The sequence below is a fragment of the Plectropomus leopardus genome, chromosome 16, assembly GCF_026936395.1.
Source record: "Plectropomus leopardus strain MGB_pleo_1.0 chromosome 16, ASM2693639v1, whole genome shotgun sequence".
Taxonomy (NCBI): domain Eukaryota; kingdom Metazoa; phylum Chordata; class Actinopteri; order Perciformes; family Serranidae; genus Plectropomus; species Plectropomus leopardus.
Window position 1 is genome coordinate 7,927,561 of NC_142191.1, and position 21,735 is coordinate 7,949,295.

General features: G+C 39.0%; 1 protein-coding gene and 1 long non-coding RNA gene across 2 annotated transcripts in view; one reads left to right on the top strand and one right to left on the bottom strand.

Moving 5' to 3' along the window:
* Positions 1-2,217: 2,217 nt before the first annotated feature.
* tmem200a (transmembrane protein 200A) overlaps positions 2,218-21,735 on the top strand; it is a 29,474-nt gene continuing 9,956 nt past the window's right edge. The window contains exon 1 of the mRNA XM_042502968.2: positions 2,218-2,890. The gene's annotated coding sequence lies outside the window, so the exon portion shown is untranslated. The remainder of the gene's footprint in view (positions 2,891-21,735) is intronic.
* LOC148186812 (uncharacterized) overlaps positions 9,733-21,735 on the bottom strand; it is a 70,690-nt gene continuing 58,687 nt past the window's right edge. The window contains exon 6 of the long non-coding RNA XR_015779106.1: positions 9,733-9,936. This is a non-coding gene — a long non-coding RNA (uncharacterized LOC148186812). The remainder of the gene's footprint in view (positions 9,937-21,735) is intronic.

Below are 21,735 nucleotides of genomic sequence, written 5' to 3' on the forward strand. Positions count from 1 at the left end.
GTGATGATACTTACACGTTTTGTTTAGCAAGATAATCTCCACAGATATACACCACTTTCAGGATTTTTAGTCCTAAAAGTAATCACCAGGAGCAAAAAGCTCATTTTAGGCTATAAACGAACTTCACCACCACAACAAGGCTGTAAAAGCGTGTTCAACGCAGTTCAGTTTCTCATTGAGCCACTTGATAGCAACTGCCTTTTTAAGACACATTAAAGGTTCACAGTTAATGAGCAGCGTATTTACTGACATAGTTAATGTCACAGAACAAAATGATTAAAGTCTCTTTAACTTGTGTTAACCACACACCTTATTTCAGGCCTCTAAGGCCCCATTCAAAAAAAACACCGACTTTCAGACGGAGGTACTGAAATGCAAACTCATTTCCAGGTTTTAGGGTTCATTCCTGGTGCACTCTATACATGTAATTTGGGCTGAAGTTGTGGTTAATGTCATGGTTTAAAGGGACAGTTCCCCACAAAATTACATATGTTTCCTCTTACCTGTATCAGTCTAGACTGTTTTGGTGTGAGCTGCAGAGTGTTGGAGATATCAGCCGTAGAGATGTCTGCCTTATATATAATATAAAGGAACAATGTTGGAAGGCAGCTAAATAACGATTTAAATTTAGGAAACCTTTTGGGAAGAACTCGCACATCAGATAACAATATTAACTGTAAACTATGAAATCATAGTATAGGAATATGCATACAATTCCTTAACTCTCCATGCTGTTATAGGTTTCAACTAGTTTATATACTTTAACAGCATAATTGACTTCCTGAAATTCAGTTATGGCTTTTGGTTTTGGTGTGCCACTCCAAGATTTTCAAGGATTTCCCATCTGACCACCCCCTCAGGGCTGGAAATTAACTTTTTTGTCTACCTGCCACTACAGCTGGTGGATATCAAAACCTACAAGCCACTCAATAGATTGCCATTGTTTTTTTGGCCAGTGAGTGACAAAAATCAAGCAGCAACTTGTATAATTTAACAGCACCACTGTACGAGAGGCTGTAAAAATCAATGCTGTCCTCGTCAGCTGAGATGTAACGTTAGCGAGCTCAATAGTAGCTACAGATGCATGCTTCCTTCGGTTGGTGGGTGTAATTTAGTAGAACGAAAATAGTCCCCTCCGTGAAACTGCTCACAACAAGGTCTAATTATCTTGGGTAACCTGGTCATGATTTCTCAAAAGAGACTTTGCGGTTGAGTTTTTCAAAAGTATTTTTTTGGTGCTTTGAGCACCACAAGCCGAGTGCCATCTAGTTCCACTATACTGGAGAGAATGCAGACATTTCTACGGCCAATATCTCCAACACTTTGCAACTCACAACAAAACAATCTGGATTGATAAATAGCACTTTTGGTACAAGGAAAAATATGTTTTTTTCATTTTGGGGTGAACTGCCCCTTTAAGGTCAAGGACGGCAACAAAGGACCAACACAATGTCCTAATGAGTGCCAACATGTTCAGCTGCACCGCTCTGGCCTCAGGCTGTTTTATTTCTCCCCAACATAATCTCAATCATCTGAACAAATGATGGTGTCACTTTGTCTGAAATGCACACACGCTTATAGCTTATTGTTCAAAATAACTGCCCAAACGTCTGTCTTACATTCCCTTCACCTCACCCCAGCTAGTGTATTTTCATTGAATCAGCTCCAGCGTGTAAACACAGGAAATGACACACATGCCAACATCTGCAACGTTTTTGCCCGCCCTCCCTCTAAATTCTGTGTGTGTTGAGACAGAAACGCTAAAAAGTTGAACAAAAACAGCACTGCGTGTGTGTTGATAACTCCTACCCCTCTGGCATTTCATGTATATCTCACATAAACACACAATGAGTCACTCACGCCGATATCACTGCTGCGAGACACTTAAACACTTTTTCGTGTTGCATTTGCAGGAATGTTGTGTTTTCTGCGCTTTGCATGCTGATATTCAGATTCTTGCTGCTAGATGCAATGCAAGCTGATCTGTTTTGTCCTTGCTGAGCATCATCAAGGCTTCTCCCTCTGTCTTTCCTCAAAACCAGTCATCCCCTTATCGTCTGCGCCCTGCACACGCAAGAAAAGCATGGCACGGTGCCTTGTTTCCCTCCATAAACACGCACACTCCAGAAACGCGCACATCTTCCCAGCATGCATACTAAATACTCTCTCGCTCTCTCTCTTTCACATAAACACACACGCGGACGCACGCACGCACGCACGCCTCAGTGAAAGCCTCTCACATTCCCACAAGCGTACAAGCGCTTTGGAGGAATTGGATGGAGCTGCCGCGTCTCTCTCCGGCTCAGAGGAATAAAAACACGCTGTACTCGCCGGTTTACAACGTTTTTCTTACAACAACTTGCTGCTGAGATTTCCCAAAAATCTTCTTTTCCCTCTTTTTTGACGTGAAATCAAGTTTTTGGACGCGAATATCGGAGAGAGTTTTACGCAGGATGGACTTCACATCTTTTGTTGTCTTCCCCCAAGCAGTTAAACAAGGAATATATTTTTCTCGCAGGGGAATTACAAGCTGAGTTACAGGCGGAATGTTTTGAAGGATTTTTCCCTGAGTGGTAATAATTAGGAGCGTGTTTCGCCGCCCTCATTGTCCTGAGCGCGCATTTCTCTCCATATGGCGGAAAACGTGCCCCGCGCCGAATAAAAGTCAAGACAGTTTGAAAAAGCTCGCGAGCTCAGTTGAACTGCTGTTCCCAAAACCCTGCACGGAAGCGGAACTGCTTCCTGTCATCTGAATTTTCTCCGGCATGGCTTCTCAGTGGAAGTAGCCTTCAAAGTGGAGGATGGCTTTTTACTTCCCCCCAGGTTACAGCCTAATCCCCCTGCATGCCTAATGGCACAGTGACAGTCAAACACTCGGCTTTCTGCAAAGGTAAGAACTCAGATGTGTTTTTCAACTCTTAAACAATCAAAGTTGACAGCTCTTCAGTCTGTCTTTTTATTTCCATCCATATTTAATGACGTTTTGCTTAATATTTGATGAACAAGGAAGTTTAACATGAGCCATCAGCTCCTGACACACTCACCATCAGTCATCTAATGGCCACATTTCCGCTCTAACTGATGATGTTTTAAGCTTTAATATTATTTAAGATGGTCCTGCATTTCATATACTCACGTTTGCATGTGTTTGTGTGTTTATGTTTCATTAACTTATTGATTACTGGGGAAGGGAACATCATGATCTGTTCTTTGTGCCAAGGCTGAGATGATCTCTCCTCTACCTCAGCCTGCTGTCTCATCATTATAATTAACTTCCTGGAAGCCTAACAGAGCATGATGCTATGCCTTAAAAATGGGTCAAAGGTCACCATTAAAGGGGAAATGGTAATTTTTGATATAGATTCACTCATAACCGTCCACACTCTTTAAGACATACAGTATAAAATACTCTGTTGTTTCTGATGTTTTTTTCCCCACATATCATTTTTAAAACCACTTCTCCTTTATTGAAAAATCCAGAAACTGATGGGCACAAGTTGTCTCTTAAGCCGTTTTTCTCTTTCTCACCTACTGGAAATTCTCTGTTTGGTTAAGGCAACACATTTTCACTTGTTCAGCATCAAAATATGACACTCTAGGTTCCCTTCCTGCGTCAGTTTTGGGTGCTGTACAGGGACATTGTGTCAATTTACGCTCGTTACATGCACTGTGTCTTTCACAGGAAAAGTACAGTTTCTGCTTTTTAAGTGTATACGGTCATTTTTAAAAATAAACTTAAAACATAGCTAACATAAATTACATAGTAGCACACTACGTTGTTTTTAAAATAACTTGACTGACTTTCATGGGAGGAACAGTGGTCTCCGGGGTGAAAATCTGGAGGTTTCTTTTCCGCATCCACCTCCCTTCCTACCTACTGTATGAGGACTTTCTTGTTTTTACACTATGGTAGGTGCCCAGAGCATCGAATTACTGGCATGTTGTGGTATTGGCAGCTTTAAAATGAAATATCAGCATCGGCCAACAGGCTTGATTCTGCCGATATCACACACTGACTTTTTTTCAATTAACAAAGTGAACATGTAGAAAAAACATCAAGTACTTTTGTTATTTAGCATAATGAATGAATACTACATACGATGAAAAACATTGTATTTTATGTCTACATCTGCTGGTGAGATATCACAATAATACAATGTTAATTTTATTACACAGGAGACTTGGTAATCATTAAATCTGGGTGGGGAAAAAATGGATGTCAATGTCTGTATCATCTATCGGTCAAATAAGTTGTTATATATATCAACATAATATCTAACATCGTGCATCCCTAGTCTTATACCTCCGTTAAGGGTGCGTGAGTATCTGATGCTGAGGGACCCAGCTAGTATTTTATGAGGTGGAAGTGAGACTGGATAAGTTAAGTGAAGGGGTTACGTCTGGGTAGAGCGTGCAAGAGGCAGGGCATGGTGCGGACTACAGCACGGTCACGTAGCTGGTTCGAAATTTGGTCATAAACATTTTGCCATTCCTTGAATTTGTCTGACAATTTCGACATCGGCCGCTGCTGAAGGTCTTGAATCTCGACAATTCTCCAGCAAGACATTTTTGTTCCTGTCTTCATATAAATTACGCTTCTTCTTCACCCTCGGATGTCGGATGTTTTCTTCTGGGTTTGCGCGGGCATCATGATAAAAATGTCATAAATTCGCCCACTCACTCGCTCGCTGTGAATTCTCCTGACAATTACCTGCTCTGTTCACACATTGGCTCAATCAGACATTTAGCGCACATTTGACTAGGGAGCTGGCAGGTCAAAATCTGTTATTTTCCAATTCGACTGATTCAGGCATTTGGGTTCTCACATACAGCTCCTCTGGGGAATGTCTGGATAATATCAGGTTTGCAGTGCATGTTTAAAAGGGCCATTTCTTTAAGTTTCCACATCATACTTTACTTATGTACGTTTCACATTGGACACTGATTGGCTTCCAGCTGTGATTTTTACAAAACCGTGCTCATACGCACCTTCTGTTTTAAAGTGAGCACACATCATGAATGTGAAAACAGCCTTCTAGAGTCACACACTGCACACACATCGTCTGCAGAGTGAAGGTCAAATGTCCAATTTAAGTCACAAGAGGCAAAAGACATTGTGGGAGGGAGGGAGGCTTGACGTGCACATTCTCTGCCTCTGGTTTTATTATCTTTAGTGTGATTTACATGTTGAAGAATTAGGAGTAAGTGTCACCTTGAGAGCTGTTTGAAGAATCGGGGTGAGTCACTGAACCAAACGGCTCTTAGTGAGGCATCTTTCGCTGCCAAACACTTTAAGCAGAAAAGCATCTGAGTTTAATTTGAGAATCATTAAGAAGTCAGGCGACATATCAGCTAATCCTCCTTCACACATATCCAGTTACTGGATAATCCTGTTTAAATACCCCTGTGGGAGGTCAGCCGTTCTTTTACTTTGACGCTCCAAAGACTCCCGGGGAGATGCGCAAGACCAAAAACAGCCACCTGATAATAATCCTGGAGACCCCCATCTGAAGAAAATATTCAGGTTTGTCTGATTTAAGAAACAATTCCAGGCTCCGCTGAGACAAATTAAATAAGAACTGTTTATGGAAAATTGAATATTTGTGAAATTAAATTACTGTGGAGAGTGGGTCTCTAGAATTCGAACAGGGACCCCGCAGAGGTCCCAGGACTCCAGTTTGGGCGCCACTGCTGCACAGCAATTGGCAGGCATGTCACTGTCAAAGGACCAAAAAAGCAGACAAAATACAGATCCCCTAATAGAAACAAGGCGCCTTTCAAAACCCAACCCATAACTCATATTTTTTTCTTATCAGCACAACTGTGTCTTTAGCTGGCGGCTACGGCTGCATGCACAGTGTACCAACCACAAACAGAATAAAATAATGGATGTAGCCACCGTCACATATCAATTTGTGGACCCCCAGTTTAAAACCTTTACTTTTGCCATATTGAATTTTTGGAGCCAAAAGTGACCAGATTTGGACAAGAGCGCGGAGTTAACCCTAAGGCTAGCTGCTAGCTTGGTTAGCATGGTGCATTTCAGGCCGTTCTCACAAACTGCATCTTTTCCTACGAAAAGTGATGGACCTTAATTGTACATATCCCACGTATTTTGAAAGGCTGTGGTCACGTGACCAATGCACTGATGGGAGACAGGCTGGGGTGGTGGATGGGTCACAAAAATCAAGACTTTGCACTGAAGATGCATGTTCATGTTTGAACTTTGAGTCATTTTAAGGTACGCCCTCTAAAAGTTAACCTCCATAAATGTGCAATTAGGACGTAGTGCCATTCTTGGGATACTAATTCATATGTTATCATAGGAATTATTTTGCCTGTATTTTTTTTAGGATATCATACAACCGGTTCTTTGAGAATAAGTTGTGAATTTATAGCTATAGTGACTGTGATAATGTAATTTTCACTGGCAAAAAATGGGCTTGAAACCATTAAAAGGTAGGAAAAAGTGACAGTTACGACTGTAGTCTGTGAATCTGGCGTTACACCATGGTTACCTTACCAACAGTGTTGCCATGGTAGCGACTTGTTAAGGGACGGCACCCATCTGTCACTGAAAGGCCAAGCCCTTAAATATGTGTAACTTTAAGTCTTATTTAAATATAAAAGCATATAAATATATATTAATTCGACCAATACAGTTGTCAAGAATCGGAAAATTAACAAGGACCAAAATAGTCTTTTGTAAAATGCTATAAATATGTTTATTTTTGTTGTTAAGTTGGGCATTTTAATGTTGGGCTTGATGGGGACTGACTCACTTTTCAAACTTCAAGTGGCCATTTGAGGAACTGCAGTTTTTGGTACTGTTTAGTACCTGCCTATGTGCTTATCTTGTAAAATAACATTACATCACACAACATAACTCCGCTGCAAACCCCACTTAGGTGGGCAGCCCGCCTTTTTAAAGAATGAATAATTTTACTTTCAAGTAGCGTCAAAGATGATGGCTAGCTAGCTGACGTTCATCCCACTTGATGCTGACGACTTATTTACTAGCTTTTCCCACCCTCTTGGCTCTTAAGATGCAGCTAACTGAAATTTAAACATTTTATTTGATAAGTATTAACCAAACAACGTGCATAATCCAATTTAGTGGGAGTTATTTCTCCCAGCAAAAAATCTTTAGGCACTTCAGACTATAGATGACCACAAATCTTCTTAATTTCCCTCTGGCAGCTTATCACACCCGCCCCCAAAACCGTATATTTATGAACAGATTCGCATGATTCTTGTGGGTCACATTTTTGTAAATTTCAGAAATCTGGATTAATCTACAATAATCACACCCCAAAGTTGGGGACAGCTCGTTCCTCAAGATGAGTGTGGGTGACTAAAAACCGGGGACTGTGAGGAGGCAGAATGAGTCATTTTGTTAGAATCAACAGGGGGATCACTCCAACACACACACACACACACACACACACACACACACACACACACACACACACACACACACACACACACACACACACACACACACACACACACACACACACAGGCCTGGCTTGAGCATCTGATGATTCAATTCAAAACTTAATTCAATTGAGTAGAGCTGAATTTATCGCAGGAGGCAATGACACTGATTCAGTGTGAAGGATGCGAGACTTTAACAGTATGTTTCATCAAAATAATGAGGAATAAAAAACAAACAAGATGGTGAAGAGGGTGCCGTTTTTGACACTTGAGTACGTGCATCAGAAAATGTGCTGCCGAAAGGTCAGCGGGAAAACACAAAGTGACATATTCTCCAGACAGATGAGTCACCGTTGACCGCGAGTCTGTAGGAGTAAAGCAATGCACACACATACACACACACACACACACACACACACACGCTTGCTGTTTATGTTTTGCTCATTCTTGATCCTCTGATAAAATAAATCTCTTTTTTCACTTTACTGTACAGTGATACAAAAAACCAGACATGAAACACTTTTTAAAAGCTAAAAAAAAAAAAAAAAAAAAAATTAAAAGGCACTCTGCTTCTTTTAAAGATCTTCGGTCAGGATGTATCAGACTCATGCAGAGGTCTGATTACTCGAGAGCCAGACTCGCCGGACCCAAACTTGCAGGTATCATATTAAGTTTCAGTCAATTTTGTAACTCGATTCTAATCAGTCACAGTCGAAAACAAGATGTTGAACACTGAACTAACTCAGCTCTGGAAAATGTGATAGCTGCAAATTAAAAAAAGCAATTTTCTCATGCTTTATCACAAAAGCTCCTGCACAGGTGTTTCCACTTTTCCCTGATTACTCCGTCTCAGGACCATGTGTTGACTGATTGAGCTCAACTGGCGTCTTCCTCCCTCTCCTGTGTGACATTTCACATTTGTTACAGTGCAATATGGTGATGTCATATTACTCCCAGCGTAGTTTTCACCCACCCTGAGCTTGAGAAGAGAGCTAATGGCTTGTTCAAGTAATTGTTTTTATTGCTTCTAATTTGTTAATTGTGTTCAAGTCAACATTTGAGTTGTTATTAGACTGGAAAAGTTTTTCGGATGCCAGAAAGAGCAGATACACACGGCTGCTTGATATCAGCCAAAGTCCACGTGAACACAATGTAATCAGCCAGAATAAGTGGAAACACCTGTGAGTCTGTGCAGATTAGGGTTCAGTTTAATGAGCACAGCATGCACATATACTTGTGCCAAGTTTTCACTTAGTAGTATTGACAAGTTTAGGACTGTATTTCCCAAAATATCAGGTTTAACTGTTAAAAAGTTTAAGAATAAAGCATATGCAATGCTGTCATATATGGCTGAATTCTTTTTATCTATAATGTCACCTTTTACCTGTTCGATCTGGTTTGCAGAGATTTACATTTTACAAATTTGTGAAGTTGGAAGAGTTTCTGTAAAATAAACTTTTGATTCAATTTTTTCCAAACAAAACCAAAGGAATACTTAGTTTACTCCCCCCGTTATGTTAAACTTGTAAAGAAAACTTTGTTTGTCTTGCATGCCTCCAGTGAACAAACAATCCAAAAACAGGTAATGTCTTAGGAATTGAAGTCATAGGCGGCTGCGTTTAACAAAACAATATCAAAACATCTGCTCACAAACTCTCACACAACCCGTGCAGTATAATCCAAGTCCAAATTATCCACTCTTATGCTCAGTACTCCCCAAACAGACGGCCCTTTCAAACAGGGAACTGAACTGAATGTGAAACATATCTGTTCTCTTCAAAGCCAGACTCCATTTACAAAAACAGTCATTTTACCTCACTGAACACAAGAGCTGCTTGTGTAGCGCTGCCTCGATCAGTTCGTTCGTTAGTGTTATTGTGTGACTTTATTGTTTTAAAGGGTTAGTTCAGAATCACCAAAGTCACACAATAACACAAAAAAACTGACCAAGGCAGCGGCAGACCAGCAGCTCCTGTGTTCAGAGAGGGAAAATGACTGTTTTTGTCAATGGAGTCTGGCTCTGCAGAGAGCAAAGATAAGTTTCACTCTTGCTTCTCAACGAATGTTCAGATATAGTTTTGCTGTTGTTAAACCTCTATGACTTCAATTTTTAAGAATTTTCTCAGTTTTTGGATTCTTTGTTCACCATGAAGGCTTGCAAAAATAATGTTTTCACCACAAATTAAACTCAACAGGGTTTGTAACTTATATACAAATCATTTTATGGGTTCCAACCTGTGCTGAAGCTGTGCAATTCCTTAGTTTTCCTTACACACAAAACTAATTAACTAACCACCCAACATCTGGATGTTTTTGAAACTATATAAGCAGTTATGGAAAGCTGACCCTAATAATCCTAATCATTAATCACAAGAGACGCTGGGCTGAGACACACTCACCACTGATCCTTGGGTTCAATCCACGATGGTGGCTCATGCTGAAACGTTTCCAGTTTAGTTACTGGGTGTAGAGCTGGTCAGGTTTCATTTCCATGCCTGTCTGAAACAGCAAACAGAATTAAACTTCTGTTAAGTAAATTCAAGTCAATTTCTGAAATGTGGGGCTTTAAAAAAAACAACAAAACAAATCAAAAACACAACAGATCTGTTGGTGCTGTAAGGCACATCATGCATGATAACGCATGTCCCAGCTTTGTGTCACATGTCATCTCATCTCTCTGTGAAGTCTTTCCGGTCACATACTGCTGATGAAGCAGAGAAATTGTCTTTGAAGGATGATACTAACAGCGGTCTTTCATGTGGCAGCCCATTACAACTGTTATTCCTGTTTACTTTAGGTTAATGGTGACAAAGCATACATCACAAGCTTATATTTGACTTTCAAGCCTCTAGGAACTTACTGCTTTCACTTCATATTAATCTCACTGAAGTAAGCAGTGGAAATTTACTTGAGGAAATTGAACATCCTGAAATGATCCCTCACAGGAAACACATTTTGTTCAAAGTTGCTTTATCGCTGTGCAGTGATGTGATTGCAGAGGGGTGAGTTTTGAGTACTCCCCTGTTTGTTTATGGAAGCTTTTGGGACATCCGCCACTCAACACTGCTGCCAAAACGCATCACGTTTATGAGCTATTTCGTCCGAAAAATAAAAAGCTGGGAGGCACAAAAAACAAACAGGGACACTGTAAAAGGGATCATGTGAACTTCCTCCATTATAAGTTGATGGTTTTGGTTGTTTTGTTTTTTTGGGGGGGGGGGTGGGGGGGCTAAGAGGATTTCAAACGACTGTCTCTGATTGTAACTGCATTTCCTCCCGGAGCCCATTTGGTGAAGTGATTATCTGCTGATTAATGTTAATGTAATATAAAGTGAACACAATTTGTAGTTAATGGGCTGAAACATGCAAAACAATGTAATCTTTTAACAGAGACAAAGAATCTGTCCTTAGACAGTCCACTCTCCTTTATATATTATATATATGTATTATACTATATAACACTTTATATTATCCACTCTCCTTTATATATTATATATATGTATTATACTATATAACACTTTATATTATGCCATACTTTATTGTACAACACTATACTATACTGTACTACATTATATATTAAGTCATATTATACTGTACTGTACTATTCTATAGTTTACTATATATTCTGTTATACTGTATTACAAATAATATTACATTATATTTTATGTTATACTATATTATACTAAATATTAGCCTATACTATGTTGTATATTATGTTATACTATACTATATTGTACTGTATATTACATAACACAATACTATATGTACTGTACTATACTACAAAATACTATAAATTATGTCATACTATACTATATTATACTATACTACACTGCACAATATCATAGTATTATTAGTATTGTTCAGTATACTAGGTTATACTATAGTTTATTTGGGTTCAATCCAAGATGGTGGCTATAGTTTATTTGACTTTACATGAAGCTGTCCAACTGACAAAGTTAGGTATGTTTTTAGACTTAACTGGATTACCAAGAAAATGCATATTATAAGAATTAACCTAAACAAAAATACACCTATTTTTCATGTGTTTAAATTACAGATCTAAAATTTTTTTATACACACATAATGCTGATTAAACAACAGCATCACTACACAGGTGTGCTCTAAAATCTGCACATTTAGTTTAAGAGAAAGACATTAATTAGCCCCTCTGATCTATGGGTTTCACATGACAGGCACCACAGATATGAATTTTTTAGTCAAACGGGATTCATCCTTTAGGAGAACACTTCTCCCAAGTGTCAAACGCCATCAAAAATGAGCATTTAACCTCTCAAGTCGCTTACGACAACAAACTTCTGTGAGGTCAAGATGCTACTGAAGAAGAAAATCATACAAACGAACTTCCCTGATACGTTTGCTAAGAGTTTGTGCAGAAATTATTAAGTTGTGCAAACCAACTGTTGCATCGGCTGTCCAGGTGGCTGGTCTCAGAGATTCTTGCAGGTGGAGAGGTTGGGTGTGAAGGTCCTGAGCTGGCGTGGTTACAAATCATTATACATTGTGCGGATGGTTGGATATTCTGCCAAATTCTGAGAAACGATCTTAGAGACGGCTTACAACATGCCAATGGCGACTCCCAAAACACTTGCAGCATCTGTGACATTGTGTCACGTCATCAAACTGTACATTTCGGAGTGGCCTTTAATTGTGACAAAGGCACACCTGTGTAATGATGATGCTGTTTAATCAGCATCTTGATACGGCACACCTGTCGGCTGGATTGATTATCTTGGCGAAGGAGAAGCGCTCACTCGCAGAGATTTTGACAAGTTTGTGCACAGAATTTGAGAGAAAAAAGCCATTTGTGTGCATAGGAAAAGTCTTAGTTTTTTTTTTTTAAGGTCTGAAAAACTGGGGCAAAAACAAAACTGCAGCATTCATATTTCTGTTCAGTGTAATTCTTATCAAAAGAAATCAGTGTACGAACATGTTCTTTTCCTCCAACCCGAACTCCGTCTGTAATGATTGTTCTTGAAAGTGGTGTCAGTGTACATGTAAATGAAGTACTTAAGTTTGACCCGAGCGTTAAAACACTTGACAGTCTCTTTTTTTCAGCCTTTCAAGTTAAAAGCGGTGTCAAGAACAGGTTGTACAGACGTCACATAGTCTTCAGTGCATTTTCTTCTTACTCATGCAGGTAATTTCCATCAGTCTTTCAAAGAGAAAAGAAGGTAAACAACCTCTCTATATTCTGAACATTTGCCAAAACTCAAACTTGGCCATGATACTCAAAAAAATAGTCCTTCCATGTTTGACTCCCAGCTCCGTGATATTATGACAGGTGACCTTAACGGCAGCAGCAGGAGGGGGGGGGGGGTTGACTGTCTCTCCATTTAAATCCAGCTCAGTGGGGAAAAACAGCCGTTGGTTTCTACATTCATTAGAGCAATTTGGCCTCGGTTAACCTCGCCAGAGCAGTTTATGACACACAAACAAAAACACACTGTGGCTATAATAGGAGACATAATGGATGATCACTTTTCTCCCCCTACCACGCTTCATTTTCATCCTGTCCTTGCTGCTTTCCTACTTTGTGTCCATAATAGATGCCTGTTTCCATGCCATACGGTTCACTGAGGTGAGTCATTCGAGACAAACTTTTCTCAGCGTGCTTCTGGAGTCGAAAAAGTCTCTGGAGTTTGTTACATGTAGATCAAAGCACCTTCTGTTTTCTCTGTCTCCCTGTCTTCCCCCTCTGGCTGTCTTCCTCTGGTCCTGATTTCTCTTTTATCCCCCACGCCTTACTTCTGCTCTTTTTGTCTTTCCGTCCCACCTGTCCTGTTCTCTTTCCTCTAACACACTCTCCATCGTTTTCTCTCCTGACGTGTGGGGAGAGTTGCGCAGCTTCAGCACAGGTTGATAAACAAGATGCAATTAAATAAGTATTTCACTGCTGTGCAGCAACCTTTTAATTAAACTAGGATGTCTATGCAGCAGAAAGATGCAAAAACCTTAGAACTTTGTGCTACAAAAACGGAGAAAAAAAGGCACATTTGCTCAAGAGGAAGAAAACCTGCAGCTAAGAGAACACACAGTGCAGCACCAGAATATTTAACACTTTCACTGGTCGCTGACGTATGCTGCATTCAAATGGATCTCATATTTACGACATGGGAAGCTGTGTACACGACATGCTTGGCGTTCAAGTGGTTAAGTCCGAGAGCACCACTGCTAGGCAACTGCAACACAGACGCTACTGTTGGCGTCTAGAGACCACCGAGGCTAATAATTTAGAAAGCTAGCAAGAAAGTCACATAAGAGGAAAAAGACGAGGCCATTAGGAATATCAACGTTTTCCTCAGACATATAACTTATGTGGAACAACTTTATGTAACTAAAATTACAATATATTAACTTACCATCTGCAGAAAAATTAGAGCCCATGGCAGCAAACATGTCACAACTCCTGACCTCAGATCATCCACAAACTTTTTACTAATGAGGTTGTAAATGTGACATGAGGACGTCCTTCTAAACGGACTCTTCTGGTGGTAACAGTAAACACAACCTCATTTGAACGCACCAGTTATGCAAACTCGTACGTGCAAAACAATGTTGGCCAGCTGGCAAGAAATGATCTTGTGCTACACTTTAAGAGTGAGCTAAAATATGTTGATAAAAACATTTGGGGTGATAAATAGGCAAGTAAGTAACAGAACCGTGGTTTATATTTGACCAGCGCTGCTTCGTTTTACGGTTTGATCTGTTTTATTCTGATTTGTCTTCACTGTATGGTGCACACTTCTGCTCACAAACTCTCACTATTGCAACTAAACAGGGCACTCAAATGTGCATCCAGGCTCTGGTTAGATGGAGGGAAGTTTACCACGATTCATTTACACATACTACTCACAGTATCACTTTAACCCTTTGAAACTTGAGCAAATTGGTTTTTTTTTTTTTTTTTTTTTTTACAAAAAAACATGAGGAAATGACAATGAGAAACTTCAGAAGAAATGACCCCAAAATAGTAAAAAATCTATGACATAATAAAAAATAAAAAATGTAAAAAAGTACAAGAAAATTACCTGAAAATTTGAACAAAAAAACATTAAGAATTTTAAAAACAAACACTGATGAAAATGACTTAAAATATGCATAATAATAATAATCATCATCATTCAATAACATTAAAATTAAATATATATTTATGATCCTTTATTTTTTTGGAAATTTTCCCCTAAATCTACTAATTTCCTGCAATTTGCTGAAATTGCTCATTTCCTTTCAACCCCATGTTTTCAAAATAAAGCAAACCAATTTTCTCGGGGTTTGAAAATTTTAATACCTATGAAGATTTCAGAACGCAGCACAAAAGAATTGACAACACCCTGATGCTAACACATAAATGTTGAGAAGTTTTTTTTAGCAAGCACCTTTCATACCAAACTGCTCCTCCCTCTTCATCCCTGAAGTCTCCTTTTCACCACCTCCTCTTCTCATTTCCTCCCACCTGCCACCAACCCCCATTTCTACTCCAGCATCCTTTGTTGTCTCCTCCTTTCCTCCCCCTCTCTCAATCACGCCTCTGAAACTGATGGAAAGGTGGAGTGAAATCATTCCCAGCAATGCGCTTCTTCTTTTTTTTTGCCGAAAATAAAAATGTAAATCAAAATGACACACAGGAAGTGCACCTTTGTTAAAGTGATTTAGTGTTAACGTGGTAAACCTGTCATTCCTGTGCACACAGCTGATAGTTGCTATAGAAACGTGTCACCTAGCAGCAGCACATGTAGTTGCTATAGGGACAACACATCACGTGACGTCTCCTATAGATAATGTAGATAACATTACGGAGGAAGTGTTACAATGTAGAGGGGGAAACCTCTGCTCTATGAAGACATGACGTGACTGATGTACGAGTGTCTGTCAATGTTTGAATGTCTCCAGCAGCAGAATAAATCTGCTCCCTGAGGGGTACATTAAATCATATCAGTAGCTTTCTTGCCTTACTGTGAGCATGCACAAACAGCGGGAGCAATTTAGACATTATTCAGGTGATCACACCGAGGCTAATTTATGATTCATTAAACACTAATTTAGGAAATTTATTGTGGCAGTAAAGTGGAAAATGGAGCCATGGGTTTCGAATTATTTATAAATTGTATCTGATAACAGGTGGAAAAACATTATTATTCATACAGTGTGGGAATGATCCTTGTGTGATTAATTCACCAAAAAAACAATGTTGTTGCAGAAAGCAAATTTCACTCTCTGAAAATATAACAAAAGGCCTTTTTAATTCATTTATTACAATTGGGAAAAATACAACAACCTGCTCATAGATATGCAGATACAGCGTACAGGGAAACCTCGAGGTAGCAGCGTCATCATAGTATACAGTAACTGCCTGCCAGTGGTGGTAAGAATTTCAAGTCACCTTTTGTACATACATTTTGTGTTCTTTATATATATTTTTTTACATTTTATATTTTTAAACTGCTTCTATATATATAATATTTTTTTTATCTTATGTCCTATTCTATTTAAATTCACTATTTTTATTCTTCCTTTATGTTAATTGTTTTGCACCAAAACACCAAGTCACATTCCTTGTACATGTAAATGAACTTGGCAATAAAACTGAAGTCTGATTCTGATTTTTTGATTACTTCATCATTATATCCTATTAGGCATATGTGTAAAAATGCATAACTGTCATAGTTAGGGCAGGAATTCTTGAGTCATGACCAAAAACAGGTCACAGCGACCTTGACCTTTGACCACCAAATTCTCATCGGTCATCCTTGACTCAGAGTGGACAGATGTGTCATACATGACAATGAGATGGATGCAAACATAAAACAAACATAAGAAGTACTTTTAGTCCGAAAAAGAGTAGGAGGTTGTGTAAAAAATCTAAAAAAAATCTTTTCTGTATTGATTCCAATTTATTGAATGTACCACCTGAGCTAGCACACTACCAAGTGGTTTTCCAGCGAACCCTTGCAATATACACGTAGATGCATGTTGTAGTATTTTTTTCCATTGTGTCATAGAGCCTCCAGAACAATAAAATGTGTTAAAAATGGTCATTGTTCCCCTTTAAAAACTATTTCTTCATAATTATTCTCCATGCAAAAAATAGGTTTACATACATTATAAACAAACTGCTCACAGCAGCTGACTGGGTGTTCAGTGCTGAGCTCAATTACTGTATATTAACTTGTCGCTTCATGTGGTCACTGCACACATCCGACACGTTCTCCGCAGCAGAGAGCCGTGTTGTGCCAGGGCCTGAGTGGTCTCTCATTAGGCTGCTGTTGTGTCTGTTTGTCTGCAGCTTGTTTCCTACTCCTTCCTTGTTAAAACTACAGATGCACTTGGCTTGTTTCTCTAACTCTGTCCTGTCATCACTGTCAGAAAAAGCACTTCGCTCTCCTTTATTATCGGCCTCTCTTTCTTCTCACTGTCCGCTTCAAAACAGTGTTTTACCATTCTTCTTTAGTGTTCGGCTTTTTGCACAGGCTTTTAGTTTCCGGACGTGACTCAGTGTTGTAACCAGGTAGGTGAGCAGACGTAAAGAAGTGCTTCTACACCCCCCTTCTCCTGCTGTTCCTGTATTGTCACCTTTTCTCTTATTCTTTGCCTTCCCTGCTCTATTTCATCCATCCTCTTCTCCGTCTCAGTAAACGGAGGAAATCTCCCCCCCTGCTTTTGAAACATTGTGTGGGTTCCTCTTTGACGCACAACAAGGAGCCAAAGGAGAGAATCAAGTAGAGAGAAAGAGAGAGAGAGAGGCAGAGCGAGAGGAAGTGCCGAAAAACCCGAGAAATGAGGCTGGTTGTGTTTGTCCTTGTGTGATTCACCATCTGTGGTGAAGCTCTTTCCTACAGCAGTATTACCAACAAGATGATTGACATGAAAAATACATTAAGATGTGAGAAGGAGAAAGGAGGGTAGGAGGAGAGAACGTCTGGTCCTGTGTGTGATTCACAGCCACTTAGAATACTAAAAGCTTTGTCTGATTCTGAATCTTAGAGCAGATCTTATTGCTTTTGAGATACGTAGAGGAAGGCAGGAAGAGAGGAAGAGGGAAGTGACCAAATAAAAGTAAATAAAAATTAGAGACAAATTAAAAATAGATCTGAGGGGACAGAGGGTAGGGGGAGGAGAAAGACAAACGAGAGAGATACGATGAGAAAGTCAGCTTGGGTGGGGTAAAGGAGGGAAAAATTATTCAGGGTCACAACCAGAATGCATTAGCACACAGACTGAGGGTGAAGATGGAAGAGAGAGAGAGAGATTTACAGATAGTGTGTTCTTGGAGTAAGAAAGAGAGACGCGAGGAGGTAGAGAGAAATTAAAAAAATAGATAGAAGAAGGTCATGGGTGTGTTCCTGTTCCCATGCTAAATCTGTTTTATCCTCTTAAATACACAGACGTGCACACATACACACAGACGTGCACACAGTGCAGAAAATTACTGCTGATAAAAAATAAATATTACCAAAGTCATATTAAAGAAATACAGAAGAAATTAGATCATAATTAGGGCTTGGCGATATGGCTAAAAGGTTTAAAGGCTGATTTTTGCACCTGAGTGAAAGCTGGGAAATTTAGAGGGTTAATTGTGGTTTAAACTATAATTTATTGTCAGAAAATGACAATAATTTGTCAAACACACATTTCACAGATCCGAGGTATATTCAAAACAGTTATAATCAAATTATTGTAAATGAATAAAACAATAAATACAAAGAAATCCGATTCTGGTTAGCTGCATGTCAAACTATTTGTGCAGACTATTTAAAACATTTTGTGAGTGTTTTAGCTGAAAATGTTAACAAAATATACAGATAAAACCCAACTGTATCAAATATGATATTTTTTTTACCACATCCTTAATATCGATACTGCAAGAATATTGTTGGGTTGACTAGTGCACTCACAAAACATTTACATAATGAGAATTTCGATAAATAATCATCAGTAATGTGGATAAAATGACTAAGTGGTTAACGGCAAATAATAGAAAAGTTAGAGCAGTCTGGTATGTTCAGAAAATGACATCACTTTACTTTAATGCAAACTTAAAAACCAGGACAAGACAACACTTACGATATTACGATATCCGAAACCAAAGACGATATCTAGTCTCACGATACCGATATAATATCAATATATCACCCGGCCCTGATCATAACTGCATTTGAAGTCAGAATAATGCATCACAGTCACAACAAAGTTGCATTCTAACTAATGATAATGCATCATATTAGCTGATTGGGATCGGCTATATTGCGCTGATCCGATGCTTTGTTTTACGTCAGCTGTCACGCAGGTGTTTGTACTGGTGCAGATTTCATGCACAGCGACGTAAAGTGCAGCCGTCATTAACTCCATCTCTCCTCCACTCTAGACCCCAACTGCCAAACACTCAAACACGCCATAAATTGCAGCAAACTGCAATGTTTTTGTTATTTACCAAAGTTATGAGCACTCACTTCAGCTCAGTGCGGCCCCGCCGTCACTGGCACACGGCGTTTCACTGCAGGTCAGCAGAGTAATCGTGTGCACACCCAGTATGTTTTGAGGCCAGATGCCAGATAAAACCTCATATTATCGGAACAAAGAGAATAAATATCCGCACACGGAGTACAGCTCCAAATATTTAATTGACTACAACAGATATAACATTTCAACCCAACAGGGTCTTCATCAGGCAAATGGGCTTAAATATTGGGAGCTGTACTCCAATGTGCGGTTATTTTCTCTTTATTTCACTGCAGGTGCAATAAAAGCCCCCGCAAGCAACAAGCCAGTATGATTTTTTTATTAATGTAATCCACGCAGAAGATACATAAAACATAATAAACAATAGAATATAAGTCAGGTAACAAAGGCTACATTAAAGCAGCAGTGGAAAATAATCTCTTAAAGGGACAGAGAGATTCCCTCGAGGAAATCGAGGGTTTGTCATTTTTATGCTTTGTTATTATGCAATTTTTTTAAAATAAAAAAAATTACATTCTGATAATTCCTCATAATCCTCATAATCACAGTCTGACTGAAAATAATGCATCATAAATGCAATACATAATCAATAAAGATGAACTCAGAACCACTTTGCTACTTACTCCTTGACTCACTTTTTTTGTAATTTAAAAAACAGTCAAGCTATTATTAATCTAAATTCTAATTTTGCTGACCCTCCTGAGTCTCATAACCCACAATAATGCTGATAATTAGCATAATTTTTATCGCTCTTTGGCAGCTTTCTATGACCATGCAAGAAGGCTTAACAGCACTACAGCGTGTGTATGTCAGGGGACGCATGAGTATGTTAAATCTGAAAGGAAGCAAGAAATGATGTAAACATTTTAAATATTAAATTAAATATTTCAGCACCAGTAAAACTCAGTGGTCCTCAAGCTGAGGTGGTGATTCAAACTATCATACGAATGTCCGCTGGTGATCCTGCTGAACGGCACCTCAACTGCTGGGCATCTCTGTGGTGACATACACGTTCATATTTTCACCCAGAATTTGTAAAGCAGAACCTGTTATCCATCAACCAGAGTCCATCTGTAGTAACTTTGCCAGAATCTGACCTGACGGGGGTTATCTGAAATTTCCGTCCACCTTAGTTATTCAACATCAAATTCAGTCAATCCTCTTAGTGCTCAACAGGACAATGCTAATGTTCATGTGAGCCCAGATTAACAGGCATTTAAAAAACCAAATGAAAGCTCCCAGAATAAGTCTGTTTGTTTTAAACCCTCTTCCCTTTAATAACTATTAATAGACATCCGAGCAGCTGGTGAGTAGAAAGATTATGATTCATTTGAATATTATGTCATAATTGCAGTACTGTATTTCTAGTTTTATAACTGCAACATAAATATCGACAACAATGCCAGCAAAAAAAAAAAAACCCACAAATGACGGATATAGATTAAAATGACTAAAAACTATCCAAGAGTGAAAGAAAAACAAGCCATGTGTTCCTCTCTCTATCTTGTTTTCCGAGTGACACACACACAAACACACACTGAAAGAATACAGTAAACAAACATCTTGCAGGGGTATATGTACGCCCATGCACACACACATACACACACCCTGTCCATGTTGTCCCAAAGGCTGAGAGCCAACAACGAAAACATCACCAGCCATCAGAGGAGACTGTGTTCATGTTGTGTGTGCTTACATCTGTATCACTGCTCGGCTGTAAACAGCATTTCTTGAACTTGGAAAGACACTGAAAGTCTGACACACGTTCCCTGTAACAGTGTGTAAAAAAAAAAAAAAAAAAGAAAATACAGAAAAAAAGAAACTGTCACCCGCAGCTTTTCAAGAGTCACTGCTGTACGTTAGATAACACTCGCTGAAAGAAGACAAATACAGCTGTGAACCCTGGAACTGGTTCAATCTGCTTGATTGTGAGAGATGCTGCACTCTGAATACTAAGCGCCTCACACATCCTGCTGCATAAACAGGGAGTCTGGAAGACTTCGGCTGAGCAGAAACACGTACATTCGTCCTTAAAACTGTTTTCAAATATGGTTGTCTGTGAGGTTTTTTCCTTCATGTGAATGTATGTGCATCTGTGCCTCTACCAAATGTTTGCAGTTGTTTTTCTTTTCAGTTTACATCTTTTTGAGTGTGTGTACAAAGAGACCAAACAAACTGGCAGGAAAAACTCTGCACCAGCGGCTGTGGAATTACGTGGCAGTACAAACATGCACACAGCAGGTGCATAAAGTGTTAAACTCGTTACTAATTATTCATTTTAAGTCAGGATGGGAAAGTCCTGAGTCAAGTCCCAAGTCCTAAACTTCGAGTTTTGAATCCTAAATAAATAATTGAGTCTTAATGAATTTGCATTTAGTTGTTGAATCAAGTTTGTTTGAAAAGTTTCTTATCTGTTAAACTCATATTGGCTAATTATTAACCATTAACTATATTAATATTCATCTGTTCTTTTTGCAGCTTTACAGTGTTGGAAGTTGTTGTGACTACGTCTGTCATTTTTGACCCACATGTTTTGCATAATGCAATTTGTTTTTTTTGTTGACCACTGCATTTTGGACATGGACGGATTTATCTTTGGTATCATTCTTACCAACAAGTGCTGTGTTTATAACACTGTATTTCTTCATGTTAGTTCTTCAAGGTTCACCTGCAGTTTGACTGGATGCTGTTGAATCAGTTTGAGTGGATTTAGGGAATTAAGAATCGGCTTACTGGGAATGAACGGCTTTGACAGTTGATTTGGGAAATAAAGGGAAATGTATTAATTCGTGGCACATTTTAAATAACATATTTTTTAAT